Source organism: Ursus arctos, unplaced genomic scaffold, assembly GCF_023065955.2.
Source record: "Ursus arctos isolate Adak ecotype North America unplaced genomic scaffold, UrsArc2.0 scaffold_5, whole genome shotgun sequence".
Taxonomy (NCBI): Eukaryota; Metazoa; Chordata; class Mammalia; order Carnivora; family Ursidae; genus Ursus; species Ursus arctos.
In genome coordinates this window covers 13,771,393-13,786,436 of record NW_026623067.1, presented here as the reverse complement: position 1 = coordinate 13,786,436, position 15,044 = coordinate 13,771,393, and positions in this window count along the sequence as shown.

Here is a 15,044-nt window from a genome sequence, read left to right as displayed (position 1 = left end):
CTGAGTCTTTCGAAGGCCACTAATAAAGATTATAGCACTTCACAAGCCTCTCTGTGGTGTGTGAGGGTTCCATCTCCCTTGTTTTGCTGGCACTGAAAATTTCCTTTCCACTCATCTTTGCTAATGTAATACTGAGAGAAACCATTTGCGTCTGTCTGATTACTAGCGAGGTAGAATAAATTTTATACATTTATAGCCAACTCCCTGTTACATAGATCAACAGTTTGACGTCTTTCTCTAGTGATCTTTTGGACTTTATTAAGGCTATTAACCCCTGGCCACAGCTGTCCCAAATATCTTTCTGTTTGCTTACCTTCTTCTTGTTTTAATATTTATTTTTTTAAGACTGATTTGTTCTAGAGATAGGGCACGATCAAGAGGGGCAGAGAGAGTGGGAGAGGGAATCTCAGGCAGACTCTGTGCTGAGCGGAGCCAACGTGAGGCTCAAACTCATGATCCTGAGATCGCGACCTGAGCTGAAACCAAGAGTCTGTCAATCAACCAACTGCACCACTCAGGGGCCCCTGTTTTAATATTTAAATTTAGAAAGAAAGGGGGCGCCCGGGTGGCTCAGGCCGTTGAGCGGCTGCCTTCAGCTTGGGTCATGGTCCTGGGATCGGCTGCCTTCAGCTTGGGTCATGGTCTTGGGATCGAGCCCCGCATGGGGCTCCCTGCTTAGCAGGGAGTCTGCTTCTCCCTCTTCCTCTGCCTGCTGAGCCCCCAACTTGCGCTCTCTCTGTCAAATAAATAAAAAATAAATAAATAAATAAATAAATAAATAAATAAATAAATAAAATAGAAACAAGGATGTTTTTAATTTTGATGAAGTCAAAACCATGGATACTATCTTTTACCTTTTTTATTTTACTTTCTTTCATCTAATTTTAATATGACAGTTATGTCATCTTTTTTTCAAAGATTTTATTATTCATTTAGAGGGGGGGGCACAGAAAGAGGGAGAGAGAGAATCCCAAGCAGACTCTGTGCTTAGCCAGGAGCCCAACGTAGGGATCGATCCCACGACCCTGAGATCGTGATCTGAGCCAAAATCGAGAGTTGGACGCTGAAGCCACCAAGCCACCCAGGCGCCCCGACAATTATGTAATCTTTATTGACCTTAACAAGGAACAAACATACAAACTGCGTAAAAGTTCACGATGAAAGCACTGACCTCCTCTCCGCTTTGACCCCCAAGTACTTTCTTTTATCTTTAAATTTAGAAAGCCATTTCCCATGCAGAGAGAAAGGATGTATTTATTCATCATCTATCTCTTTCATCAGTTCTAAAATAACATTTCTTCACAGTTTAACCTCACTAAAATAGGGATGTGTCTTTAAAAAAACAGTGGCATGTTATAGTTTAATTAGCAGCATTTATTTTCTCAGTGATACTAAAATAATGGTGTGTCTTAAAATCAATGACATCTTAGTTTTGATGGAAACTGATATATTCCACTTTTTAATTTTTGTGATGACACATGATGAGCCATTAAAATTATGTTTTTATGGCTACCTGGGTGGCTCAGCCGGTTAAGCGTCTGCCTTCAGCTCAGGTCATGATCCCCCGGTCCTGGGATTGAGCCCCACGTTGGGCTCCCTGCTCAGCGGGGAGCCTGCTTCTCCCTCTCCTCCCCCTGCTTGTGGGCTCGCTCTCTCTGTCAAATAAATAAAATCTTTTAAAAAAATAATAAAATAAAATTACGTTTTTACAGATGTTTTTGATATTGTGAAGAAATGTTTGTGATATAATTGTACGTGGGTAAAGAGCAGAAAACAACATTGACAAGTAGTATATAGACCATGTAAAACTATGTTAATGTTACATTAAAACACTGTGACCACAAAAGTACAAATTAAATAAAATAACAGTGCAACACCTTTTGCCACTGATTTTTCAAAGTAATGACTGTTAAAAAGAGTAATAAAGAGCTGGAAAGAATGCACGGAGGCGACTTACACAGGCATTGCATTGTGTTTGGAATGTAAATTGGTACAGTCTCTTAATTTACATTACATCAATTACATTACATAGAGGGCTATCAGCAATATATTATATATTCAAAGTCTTAAAAATATACGTCCCTTTTGAGGGGAATGTGGCAGGTTCAGCCAGTAGAGCATGGGACCCTTGATCTTGGGGAGGTGAGTTTGAGCCTGACGTTGGGCATAGAGCTTGCTTTATTAATTTATTTTTTTTAAGATTTTCTTTATCTGTCAGAGCACGATTGCACAGGGGGGAGGGCGGAAGCACAGGGGGGAGAGCACCAATCAGGGGGTAGGGCAGAGGCAGAGGGAGAAGCAGACTCCCCACTGAGCAAGGAGCCCAATGCAGCACTCAATCCCAGGACCCTTGGATCATGACCTGAAACAAGGCAGATGCTTAACCGACTGAGCCACCAAGGTATTTAAAAGCTTATTTTTTAAAAATGACAAGAATGTTCACTGCAGCATGAAATAAGGAAATTTTACTAAACAATTTCAATGTCTATTGTATTGAATAAAGTGGTACAGCTTTACCGTGCATTCTCACCTGGGGTGATATAACCTGTTTCCCGAGTGTGGGGGGACGCGAATACAATTTTCACTATTACAATGGTTTAGGGCCACCTAAAAAGATATCAATGCTATTAACGTTTCGTGTGGGGAAGCATTAGGGGAAAAACTGTCCAAAGAGTCTCCTTCGGGTGGCAATCATGAAAAAAACATTTTGAGAAAAACTGATCTATGTAATGGAATACTCTATAGTTATTTTAAAAAGTGGCTCAAGGTTAAGCCTCCGACGGTGGCTTTCTGCTCAGGTCATGATCTCAGGTCATGATCTCATGGTTGTGGGATCTAGGCCCCCCCATCGGGCTGGGTGCTCAGCGGGAAGCCCACTTAGATTCTCTCCCTCTGCGTCTGCATCTCCCCCCTGCTCGCAAGCTCTCTCTCACTCAAAATAATTCTTTAAAATATTTTTTAAATAATAAAAATGGTGATTTAAGGGTATATTTTTGAAAAGCTGTTTACAATATTCGTTGAGTGAAAATTCATGAAACAATAGCATGGCTCAGTTTTCTGAAATACGTATAACGACACACATGGACAGAATGTGTATGTGAGCGTCCATCCACACACACAGGGTAAAACCCGAAATGCTCGCAGGGACTTCAGATGGTGCGAGCATGGGTGAATTGTCTTGTTTTGTTTTGTTTCTCAGTATCGTCCGTCGTCTTGATGCCCAACACTTGTTATTTTGTAGACAGAAAACTTCACGACCCTCTGCGTGCTAAGACAGAACGCGAGGACGCGAGTTTCTCCCCATCCTCCCAGCACCTCCGCACCGGGAGCCTCCCGAACGCGCTCGGGGGCGGGGACCCCATTTTGGAGCTGGGGACTGAAAGCCACGGGAGCCCGCCGCTTAGAGCCCGGGACCAGGCTCCCAAGTGCGCCCCCGCCCCACGCGGCGAGGCTCTGCCCTTCCAGCTGCGGGGTCGCGGCTGCGTCCAACGAGAGCGCTCCTCCCACCCCAACGGCTCTGAATTCGGGTGTTTGGGGCAGCAGAAACAAAGGCGGAGGCGGAGCGTCCCGGGGGAGGGGCCTGGCTCTCCGGGAGGAGAGAGGTGCCCGGCAGACGGCCACCGGGAAAGGGGATCCTAACACGCCCCCTTCTGTTCGCTCGGCGCATCTCCTTTAAGGCCAAATGCGACTCCCGTTAGTTGTAAACATTCTAGGTCTGGACTGTGGTCCCCCAAGGCTTTAACGCAGCCACTCATGGTGGTTGAATCCTTAAAGCCAGGTGTTCAAAATGCACTGATGGCTAATGGCGTTGCTTCCATTTAAAAATGTATTGTGGGGGCGCCTGGATGGCTCAGTGGGTTGAGCTTCCAACTCTTGGTTCTGGCTCAGGTCCTGATCTCAGGCTGTGAGATCCAGCCCTGTAAAGTCTCCCCAAGGAGCCTGCTTTTCCCTCTCCCTCTACTCCCTGGCCCCCCCTAAAAATGAAATAAATAATCTTTAAAAATTTTAATGTGGTAAAATATACATAACAAAAAAGTGCCCATGTTAACCATTTTTAAGTGTACAATTCAGTGGGATTAAACACATTCACAGCGTTGTGCAACTAGCGCCACCATTCATCCCAGAATGTTTTCATCTTCTCAAGCTGAAAGGCTACCCTTTAAGCACTAACCCCCCGTTCTCCCTCCCGAGTCCCTGGTGACCTCCATTCCACCGGCTCTAGGAATTTGCCTATTCTAGGTACCTGATGATATAAATGGAATGGTAGGGTATTTGTCTTTTGTGTACGGTTCATTTCACCCAAAGCAATGTTTTCAAGGTCAATCCACATAGTAGCATATGTCAGAGTTTCCCTTCTTTTTCAAACTGAATAATATTATTATATGCATAGACTACATCGTGTTAATTCATTCATCCATGAATGGACATCTACGCATGGACATCCATGAGTGAACCATGAGTGGTTCCAGATCTTAGCTATTGTGAATAATGCTGCTTTGAACTTTGGGGTACAAAGTTACATTCTCAGCTTCCCATTCTTCTAGGTACCTACCTAGGAGTGGAATTGCTGGATCATGTGTAATTCTATGTTTACCTTTTCGAAGAACCACTCTTTTCCATAGAGGCTGAGCCACTTCACGTTCCCACCAGCAACGCACAAGGCTCCCAGTCTCCCCACATCCTCAACCACACCAGTTATTTTCTGGATTTTGTGTTTGATTTTGTGTTTTTGCAGCAGCTGTCTTAGGGAGCGTGTGGTGGTATCTCACGGTGGTTTCCATTTGCATTTCCCTAACGAATAGTGGTATTGAGCACCTTTTCATGTGCTTATTGGCCATGGGTCTGTCTCCTTTGGAGAAATGTCTAAGTTCCTTGCCTATTTTTAATTTGGTTGTTTGTTGTCGTGTTGTCAGTAAGTTTCAGGGGTTCTTTATACATTGTGGATACTAATCCCTTACCAGATATATGATTTGCAAATATTTTCTCTCATTCTGTAGATCATTTCTTACATTTTTTAAAGAAGATTTTATTTATTTAAGAGAGAGCGAAGAGAGAGACAGCATGAGGAGGAGGGAGGGGTACAAGGAGAAGCAGACTCCCCGCTGAGCAGGGAGCCCGACACGGGGCGCGATCCCAGGACACTGGGATTATGACCTGAACTAAAGGCAGATGCTTAACCAACTGAGCCAGCCAGGCGCCCCCAGTCCCTTACCGTTTTGAGTCTTTGTAATTTCATTCTCTTTTCAGAAGGTTCTTTGACCCATTGCTCACTAGCTTCTCACATATGCATTCATTTCATACACTCATTCACCCAAAAAAATGTTCCAGTGCATTCCATACACCAAGCTCCAGGCTGAGCACTGGAGGCATAATCACAGGGCAAAAGATCCCTGCCCTGGAGGAGCTTGTGGTTGAGTGGGGGAGGTGAACAAAAAACCCAGTAAGTCTGAATTCGGTCCATGACCATAGATTCTGCCACGTGCTGTGCAGGACAGCAAGAGCCCTGAATGTAATTTGGGGTTGGGGAAAGCTGCTGAGAAAGTGGCACTTAAATTGGGATTTGACAGGTGATAGGGCCTGCTGAAGGGCAGAGTGACTGGGCAGAGGCAGCCCAGCTTTGAGGCTGGGAGGCCTGAGGCCAGACGTGGTTCAAGGCTCATGCTGCTCAGTGGCGTGATCCAATTTATGTCCTCAAAGATTTGTCTTGCTGCTGGGCTGCCAATACCTTGATAAAGGAATCCTCCTTCCTCCCCCACCCCACCCGACCGACATTCACCACATCCTGCCTTGAACCCACAGGCAGGCACCCTCTGGCCCAGTCTCCGTCATCCCTCTGTCATCTGATGAGTGCAGTTGATCTCCTGGGCTATCCTCTTGTCCTTTGCCCAGTCACTCTCAACACAGAGTGATTTTTCCCCCTGCTAACGGCTTTACTGAGATATAATTCATATACAGTTTTTTAGTATAGTCACAGAGTTCTGCCCCCATCACCACATTCTATATTTAGAACATTGTCCTCACCCACAAAAAGAAACCCCTTACCCATTATCAGTCCAGAGTGATCTTTCAAAACTGCAAATCAGATCACAAAACTCTCCTGCTTTGAATCCTTTGGGGGCTGTCACTGCACTTCAAGTTAAGTCATTTTTTTACTATGATGGGACTCGGCGTACCTCTCATCTTTTCCTGACCTCTTCACCCACTTCCCTAAGCTCCAGCCGCACTGACCTCTTTTCTGCTCTTTTCCATCTCAGGCCTTTGCAAATGGGGATTCCTCTGCCCAGAGTACTCTCCCCTAGCTGCTGGCATCACCAGCTCCTTCTTTGGGTCCCTCTCCATCAAATTCCTCTCTTTGAATCATTCATACCTTTTCTACACCCTGTGATCATCTTGCTTATTTATGTGATGACGTTTTTGGACTGTTCCCCACACTAAAATGTTGGTTCCATCACTAGCACTGGGACAGAGTGCCTGGCACATTAATAGGCATCAACAAGTAAGTGTTGGATGAGAGAAGGATGAAGGAGAAGAGGGAGAAGGACAGGTGAAGGCCAATGCCTGGGAGTGGATGAAGGCGCCATTCGCTGAGGTGGGGAGGGCTGGAGGCAGGCAGAAAGGAGGGGACTTGTCAGTATCTCCATTTGGGACATGTTCAATTTGAGATGCCTCCAAGATATCCAAGTGGAGAAGTCATATGAGAGCTGGAGTTTTATAAGTTTAAAGCCAACAAGAGTAGTCTAGGCGGGATATAAAAATCTGGATATCACTGGACATAGAGGATATTCAGGGGCACCTGGGTGGCACAGCGGTTAAGCGTCTGCCTTCGGCTCAGGGCGTGATCCCGGGGTCCTGGGATCGAGCCCCACATCAGGCTCCTCCGCTGTGAGCCCGCTTCTTCCTCTCCCACTCCCCCTGCTTGTGTTCCCTCTCTCGCTGGCTGTCTCTATCTCTGTCGAATAAATAAATTAAAAAATCTAAAAAAAAAAAAAGATATTAACCTTTAAAAAAAAATAAAAATCTGGACGTCACCGGACATAGAGGATATTTAAAACCTTAGGGATGAATAAAGGGGCTTACCCTTGAGAATGGTATTCCATTCCAACATCGGGCATCGCACAAGCTAAAGATTGGAAGGTTGCGTCAATGAAAGGAAAAGAAGAGAGAAAAAGGAGGGAAGGCAAGAAGGGAGGAAGATCGTAAAGGAGGCTGAAAATGAGAGGCCAGAGAGAGGGGCAAAGCCTGGGAAGCACGGGGTTTTAGGTGGGAGAGTGTGGCCCACAGCATCAAATTCTAGTGAGAGGACTCAGAAGGTAGAGCAGAGACCCTGGAATCTGGCGACACGGAAGTCACTGGCGTCTTTAGCAAGAGCAGGTTAGGTCGAGCAGAAGGGGTGGAAAGCAGAGCGGGGCACAGAGGGGAGTAAGGGAGGGCACACGCAACACCCACCCACTCTCCTTTGAACACAAGATAATAAATGTGCGTTGGTTTGAGCCACAACGTTTGTGGTAATTTTACTGCTTGTGGTTATAGCAGTAACAGGAAAACAATACCAGGTGGTAATCCAGGAAATAAAAAGGGTAATTCATTTTCTTGTAAATCAAGGAGAAAAAATCTTGTGCATATATCCATGGATACGCAGAAAGGCACTTGATAGAAAGGAAGGAAGGAAGGAAGGAAGGAAGGAAGGAAGGAAGGAAGGAAGGAAGAAAGGCACTTGATAGAGTCCTTAATCTATTCTTAATAAAGTGTTAAGCTAAAAAGGAATAGAAGACTATACCTAAGTATGGTAAAGACTATTTACCAGAACCCAAAATCATAAAGCAAGCTAAATGGATTTATCCAGGTTGTTTCTACTGAAATCTGGATCAAGACAGGGGTAACCACTCCTCTTCAGGATTGTGTTGGAAGGTCTAGCCAGACAATGTTATTAGAACTGGCTTAAATGATTTTTTTTTTAAAGTCATCTCTGCACCCAGTGTGGGGCTCAAACTCACAACCCTGAGACCAAGAGTTGCATGCTGTACCAATCAAGCCAGCCAGGCACCGCTAAAGCTGGTTTAAATGATTTTAAAGTTCAATTTAAGGGGGCGCCTGGGTGGCGCAGTCCTTAAGCCTCTGCCTTCGGCTCAGGGCGTGATCCCGGCGTTCTGTGATCGAGCCCCACATCAGGCTCCCCCGCTAGGAGCCTGCTTCTTCCTCTCCCACTCCCCCTGCTTGTGTTCCCTCTCGCTGGCTGTCTCTATCTTGTCTCTATCTCAAATAAATAAATAAAAATCTTTAAAAAATAAATAAATAAAGTTCAATTTAAAGTTTAATTGGAAGAACAAATGCCTGAGTAGATCCCAGAATTTTCGGGACAGAAGAATGGTGGTAGAGTGGAACAGACCACAAGATAGACAAGAAGAATTCAGAAATAGCTCACAGAGATATATGGGAAGTTAATATATGGCTAAGACGGCATATCTGTGGAGTGAAAAAAAAAGGGTCATTCGTTCCTTTTGAAGATTTATTTTAGAGAGAGAGCACAAGTGGGAGGGGCAGGGGGAGAGGGAGAGAGAAACTCAAGCAGACTCCCCACTGAGCTTGGAGTCGGATGCAGGACTTGATCTCACGACCCCAAGATCATGACCTGAGCTGAAACCGAGACTCAGATGCTTAACCTACTATGCTACCCAGGTGCCCCGATGATTAATTTGATGGGTGGTACTGACATTATGAGCCATGTTTATGAGGACAAAAAACCCAAAAGCTGGACTCCAAACCAGTGGTTCTCAACTAGGGGGATTCTGCTCCAGCTGGACATTTGGCAATATCTGGTGACATTTTGCTTGTCATAACTGGGGTTGGTGTTATTGGCCTCTAGTGTGTAGAGGCAGAGATAATGCTACTAGACATCTTACAATGCACAAGATAGCCCCCACAACGAAGAATTATCTGGCCCCCAGTATCAATAGGCCTGTGGTTGAGAAATCATGTTCTAAAATAACACAAAATACCCAGGGCGCCTGGGTGGCTCAGTCAGTTAAGCATCCGGCGTCGTTAGACCAAGCTCCAAGTCGAGCCCTGCCAAGCACAGAGTCTGCTTAAGATTCTCTCTCCCCCTCCCCTCCTCCCCCTGCTCGTGCTCTCTCTAAAATAAATACATAAATAAAAATCTTTAAAATAACGCAAAACACCAAAATACTTTTCTGATGCACTAAAGATTTCATAATAAATATTTAAATAAAAAAGAACGTATTAGAAGAAAAAAAGAATAATACTTACCCAACTTTGGAGTGGAAAAAAGCCTGCTAAGTAAGTCTGGAAACCGGAAAGCCAAAAGGAAAAGATATATTTGACTGCACACAAATTTTAAACATTCCGAGAAAAGTGGGGCGCCTGGGTGGCTCAGTCGTTAAGCATCTGCCTTCGGCCCAGGGCCGGATCCCAGGGTTCTGGGATCAAGCCCCGCATCGGGCTCCCTCCTTCACTGGGAGCCTGCTTCTTCCTCTCCCACTCCCCCTGCTTGTGTTCCCTCTCTCGCTGGCTCTCTCTCTCTCTGTCAAATAAATAAATAAAATCTTTAAAAAAATAAAAAAATAGGGGCGCCTGGGTAGCGCAGTCGTTAAGTGTCTGCCTTTGGCTCAGGGCGTGATCCCGGCGTTCTGGGATCGAGCCTCACATCAGGCTCCTCCGCTGGGAGCCTGCTTCTTCCTCTCCCACTCCCCCTGCTTGTGTTCCCTCTCTCGCTGGCTCTCTCTGTCAAATAAATAAATATAATCTTTAAAAAAATAAAAAATAAAAAAATAAACATTCTGAGAAAAGGATATAAGAAAATATATAAAGCAAACGATAAGCCGAAAAAATATTTATAAAATATGTGAAAGACAAAGAGTCAACAGCCCTAATATGCAATTGAGACCTGAAACCATAAAATTCCTACAAGAAAACATAGGGGATAATTTCTTTGACATCGGCCAGAGAAACATTTTTCTAGATATGTCTCCTCAGGCACGGGAAACAAAAGCAAAATGAAATTATTGGAACTACACCCAAATAAAAAGCTTTTGCAGGGGTGCCTGCCTGGCTCATTGGTGGTACCTGCCACTCTTCACCTGCAGGTTGTGAGAACAAGCCCCATGTCGGGTGTATTTTTATTTTGGGGTGTAGCATTTAGTTTTTTTTTTAAATAAATAAATAAATACAATCTTAAATAAATAAAGATCTTTTTTTTTTAAAGATTGTATTTATTTAACAGAGAGAGAGACAGCCAGCGAGAGAGGGAATACAAGCAGGAGGAGTGGGAGAGGAAGAAGCAGGCTCCCGGCGGAGCAGGGAGCCTGACACGGGGCTCGATGGGATCATGACCTGAGCCAAAGGCAGACACTTAACGACTGAGCCACCCAGGCGCCCCAATAAATAAAGATCTTTAAAAAAAACCTTCTGCACAGTGAGAGAAACCATCAACAAAATGACAAGGCAATCTACAGAATGGAAGAAGATATTTGCAAATGATATATCCAATAAAGGGTTAATATCCAAAATTTATAAAGAACTCATACAACCCAACACCAGTAATAATAATAATCCAATTTAAAAATGGACCGAGGACCTGAATTCATATTTTTCGACAAAGAGGACATATAAATGGCCAACAGACACATGAAAAGAACTCAACATCATTCATCAACAGGGAAATGCAAGTCAAAACCACAGGGAGCTATCACCACACCCCCATCAGAGTAAAAAGACAAGAAATAAGTGTTGGTGAGGATGTGGAGAAAAAGGAACCCTCGTGCACTGTTGGTGGGAATGCAAACTGGTGCAGCCACTCTGGAAAACAGTATGGAGGTTCCAGAAAAGGTTAAAAATAGAAGTGCCATATGACCCAGTAAGTCCACTACTTGGTATTATTCTAAAGAAAACAAAACACTAATTCAGTAAGATATGTGCACCTTTATGCTTGTTGTAGGTTTACTTGGCAATAGCCAAGATACGGAAGCAACCCAACCGTCCGTCAATAGATAAATGGATAGAGAAGAGTGATCGATGGATAGATAGATAAGATAGATGATAGATAGATGATAGATTAGATAGATGATAGATTAGATGATAGATAGATGATAGATGATAGATAGATCGATCTACCTATCTGATATATACATATATATCTATATAATGGAATATTACTCAGCTAAACGAAGCGATGAAACCTAGCCACTTGTGACAACGTGGATGGACCTAAAGGGCATAATGCGAAGTGAAATAAACCAGACGGAGGAAGACAAACACCATATGATTTCACTCATACATGGAATTTAAGAAACAAATGAAGAAACAAAGAAAAAAGGAGACGAACAAAAAAGATTCTTTTTTTTTTAAAGATTTTATTTATTTATCTGAGAGAGAGAGAGAGCACATGACCAGGAGGAGAGGGAGAAGCAGGCTCCCCGCTAAGCCCCGAGGGAGCCCAATGTGGGGCTCAAGTAGGGTTCCATGCAGGGCTCGATGTGAGGCTCGGTCTTAAGACCCTGAGATCATGACCTGCGCTGAAGGCAGACGCTTAACGACTGAGCCACCCAGGCGCCCCAAAAAGAAAGATTCTTAAATACAGAAAACAAAATGGTGGTTACCAGAGGGCATTAGATAAAGAAATTAGATAAAGATTAAGATATACCTATCATGATGAGCTCTAACTAAGGTATAGAATTGTTGAATCATAAAAACAAATGTGGGGTGCCCGGGATCGACTCCTGATCTCAGCACAGGTCTTTTTTTTTTTTTTTTAAGATTTTATTTATTTATTTGACAGAGAGAGAGCCAGAGAGCACAAGCGGCGGCGGGGGGCGGGGGGGGTGGATGGCAGGCAGAGGGAGAGGGAGAAGCAGGCTCCCCGTGAGCAGAGAACTGGTGCGGGGCTCAATCCCGGACCCTGAGATCATGACCTGAGCTGAAGGCAGATGCTTAATGGCTGAGCCACCCAGGCGCCCCATTAGCACAGGTCTTGATCTCAGGGTGGTGAGTTCAAGCCCCACATTAGGCTCCTTAAAAAACAAAAAACAAAAAAAAAAACTGTGAAAGAAAGAGTCAAAAACCCTAACACACAAGTTTTTAACAGACCAGTAAGAAAACAAGACACATAAATGCAAGTAGTCAGAGAAATGCAAATTAGAGCAGCAGAAGGGTTGGCTAAAATTAAAGAGCAGTTCATATCCAAAATCTCTGATCTTCAACCCCAACTTTACAAAGTCTTGAAAACCAGAAAGATGTTTCGGCTTTGTTAAGTCTAACGCCAATTCATTCGGCAGCAGGACTTTAACCTGAGCTAATATGAGGCTATCTGCGATCTTTTTTTAAAAAAAAGATTTTTATTTATTTATTTGGCAGAGAGAGCAGGAGAGCACAAGCAGGGGGAGAGGGAGAAGCAGACTCCCTGCCGAGCAGGGAGCCCGATGCGGGGCTCGATCCTAGCACTCTGAGATCATTACCCGAGCAGAAGGCAGACACTAAACCATCCGGGCCAACCGGGCGTCCCGAGGCTATCTGCAGTCTTGACTCATCTTCCCGGGTGAGAATATTTTTATCCTCTGTTGCAGAAGCATTAACTAATGCATTTGATTACGAAGGGCTGCCTCAGAGCCTGCTGGGGGTGTCATATAATTTCCTAACGTCCAAAAAGTACTGCACTGTGAAACACATGTAAGGATTCAATCCGCAGGGAAGCAGAGCCAGAAAAGCACGCATTGGCAGATTTTCAAATATTAAAACAACCTTGCATTCCTGGATTGAATCCTGCTTTGTCACGATGTGTTATCTGTTCATAGGACGTTCGGTTTGATTTGCTGATAATACTTGACAAGGATGTTTAAGTCCATATACACCTGGCCTAGCAGTCTCTAACTTTCTTCTGGAATCTCTTTGTCAGTTTCTGTCTGTCCTGGGTTACGCTGGCCTCGGAAACGGAACTGAATGGTCGGTGTTCCCCCTTCTCCTCTATTCTCTGGGTTCCTATGAGACACTGTCCAGGCCTGGATTTTTCTTTCAGGGAAGGTTTGGATAACAAATTCCATTTCTTTGCCTGTGTTTCTTTGTTCCAGCATGTCACAAGGCCGGTAGATATCCGCCCCTCTAACTCTAGGTCAGAATTTGTGTCCCATGCACAGCCCCGGCCAGGCAGGGAGATGGCTCTGCTGGGATTGGCTTAGACAAGTCGGGATTGATCCTTGAACCTGGGCAAGGGGCTCCCTCTGCAAGGGTGGGACCCAAACACTCAGGCTTCTGCTGGCAGAGAAGCAGGAACAGGGATGACGCAGGATGAGGCAGGGGGAGAGGAAGGAAATTTGAAAGATGGAAGACACAGAAGAGACTAAGATAAATCCAGAGAGATCGTCGTCATTACAGAGCAAGTTCGCCATCAGTACAAACAGGGCTCAGGGGCACCCGGGGGGCTCAGCTGGTGAATCGTCTGCCTTGGGCTCAGGTCCTGGGATCGAGTCCTGCATCTGGCTCCCTGCTCAGCAGGGAGTCTGCTTCTCCCTCTTCCTCTGCTGCTCGCTTTCTGTCAAATAAATAAATCAAATCTTTAGAAAAACAGAAATGGGGCTCAGAGCAGGGAGTCAAAAACACAAGTTACTTTTTTTCCATTCGAGTCCTATGAAGTGTGTGCATATTACCCCACTTCCGCCCACCCTCTCCCCTTAACCCCTGCTGGTGCAGACGGCAGTGCTCGTGAAGGCTGTGACCACCCTCGACCATCCACTTGGGAATATGAGACAGAGGACCTTACAGGCTGGGGAAGAGGCCGGACAGCTGGGGCTGGAGGCAGGGAGGGCTTCCACAGGGAGGAGCAGGATCGCCTCGGAGTGGTGTGGAATGGCCCAAAGGCTCGGAGAGTTGTCTCCAGTCTGCCGCTCCCAGGGCTGCGGTGCAGGTGTGCACAATGAATGGGCCAGTCCTAACGGAAGGGCTGGGACCTTGGCCTCGCACCGTGGTCTGCTCCATCCGCATGGATGGAGTGCCAGCCTCGATTTGAGGACAGCTTGACCTGCCATTCACTGTTCAAGAATAAAGTCTAGGGGCGCCTGGGTGGCGCAGTCGTTAAGCATCTGCTTCAGCTCAGGGCGTGATCCCGGCGTTCTGGGATCGAGCCCCGCATCAGGCTCCTCTGCTGGGAGCCTGCTTCTTCCTCTCCCACTCCGCCTGCTTGTGTTCCCTCTCTCGCTGGCTGTCTCTATGTCAAATAAATAAATAAAAACTTAAAAAAAAAAAGAATAAAGTCTAGATTCTCAGGGCTCATGGTCTCAAAGGAAACAATCTGCCTGCCTGCCTGTTGGCTAGTTTGCTTGTATTCTGTTTTGTTCCAGAAAAGGAGTTAGGATGCATTGGTCAGTTTCGGTTAGGTGATGCTATGGTAACACCCCCACATCTCAGTGGCTTAACACAACCAAGTTGATTTCTCACTGCTCAGACCACACAGCTTATTCACCAAGTCACATGGCCAAGCCTTTCTTCAAGAGGCCAGGAAATGAAACTTTCCCATGGTCCTGAAAAAAGAACTGGAAATCTCCATGAACGCTAGGAATGACCACCCTAGGTGGGGGGGGGGGGTGTCTGTGTTTCTATATACACGTGGAAGAGGAAAGGCCTCTTGCAGTAAAAATGGAGCACCTGGTTGGTAGCGTCGACAAGTTTCACGGAGCCTTTGAAGGCTTCACCTCTGTCAGGACCTGCCCAATCGATCGATCAGTCAGTCAGTCAGCCGGGGGACTGGCAGCAGCATCCCCAGAAAGACTGGCCCCATTGGTGATGCCTACTCTGCACCAAAGCCCTTCCCTTCTCACCTTCCACATCCTTCCTCTGGGTTTTCCCCAGTCAGGGCTGACTCTGCCAACTGATAAGATGTCGTTGTTGGGGGGACGCCTGGTTGGGCATCTGCTTTCGGCTCAGGTCATGATCCCAGGGTCCTGGGATCGAGCCCCGCATCAGGCTCCCTGCTCAGTGGGGAGCCTGCTTCTCCCTCTCCCTCTGCCATTTCCCTTGTTTGTGCTCTCTGGCTGTCTCTCTCT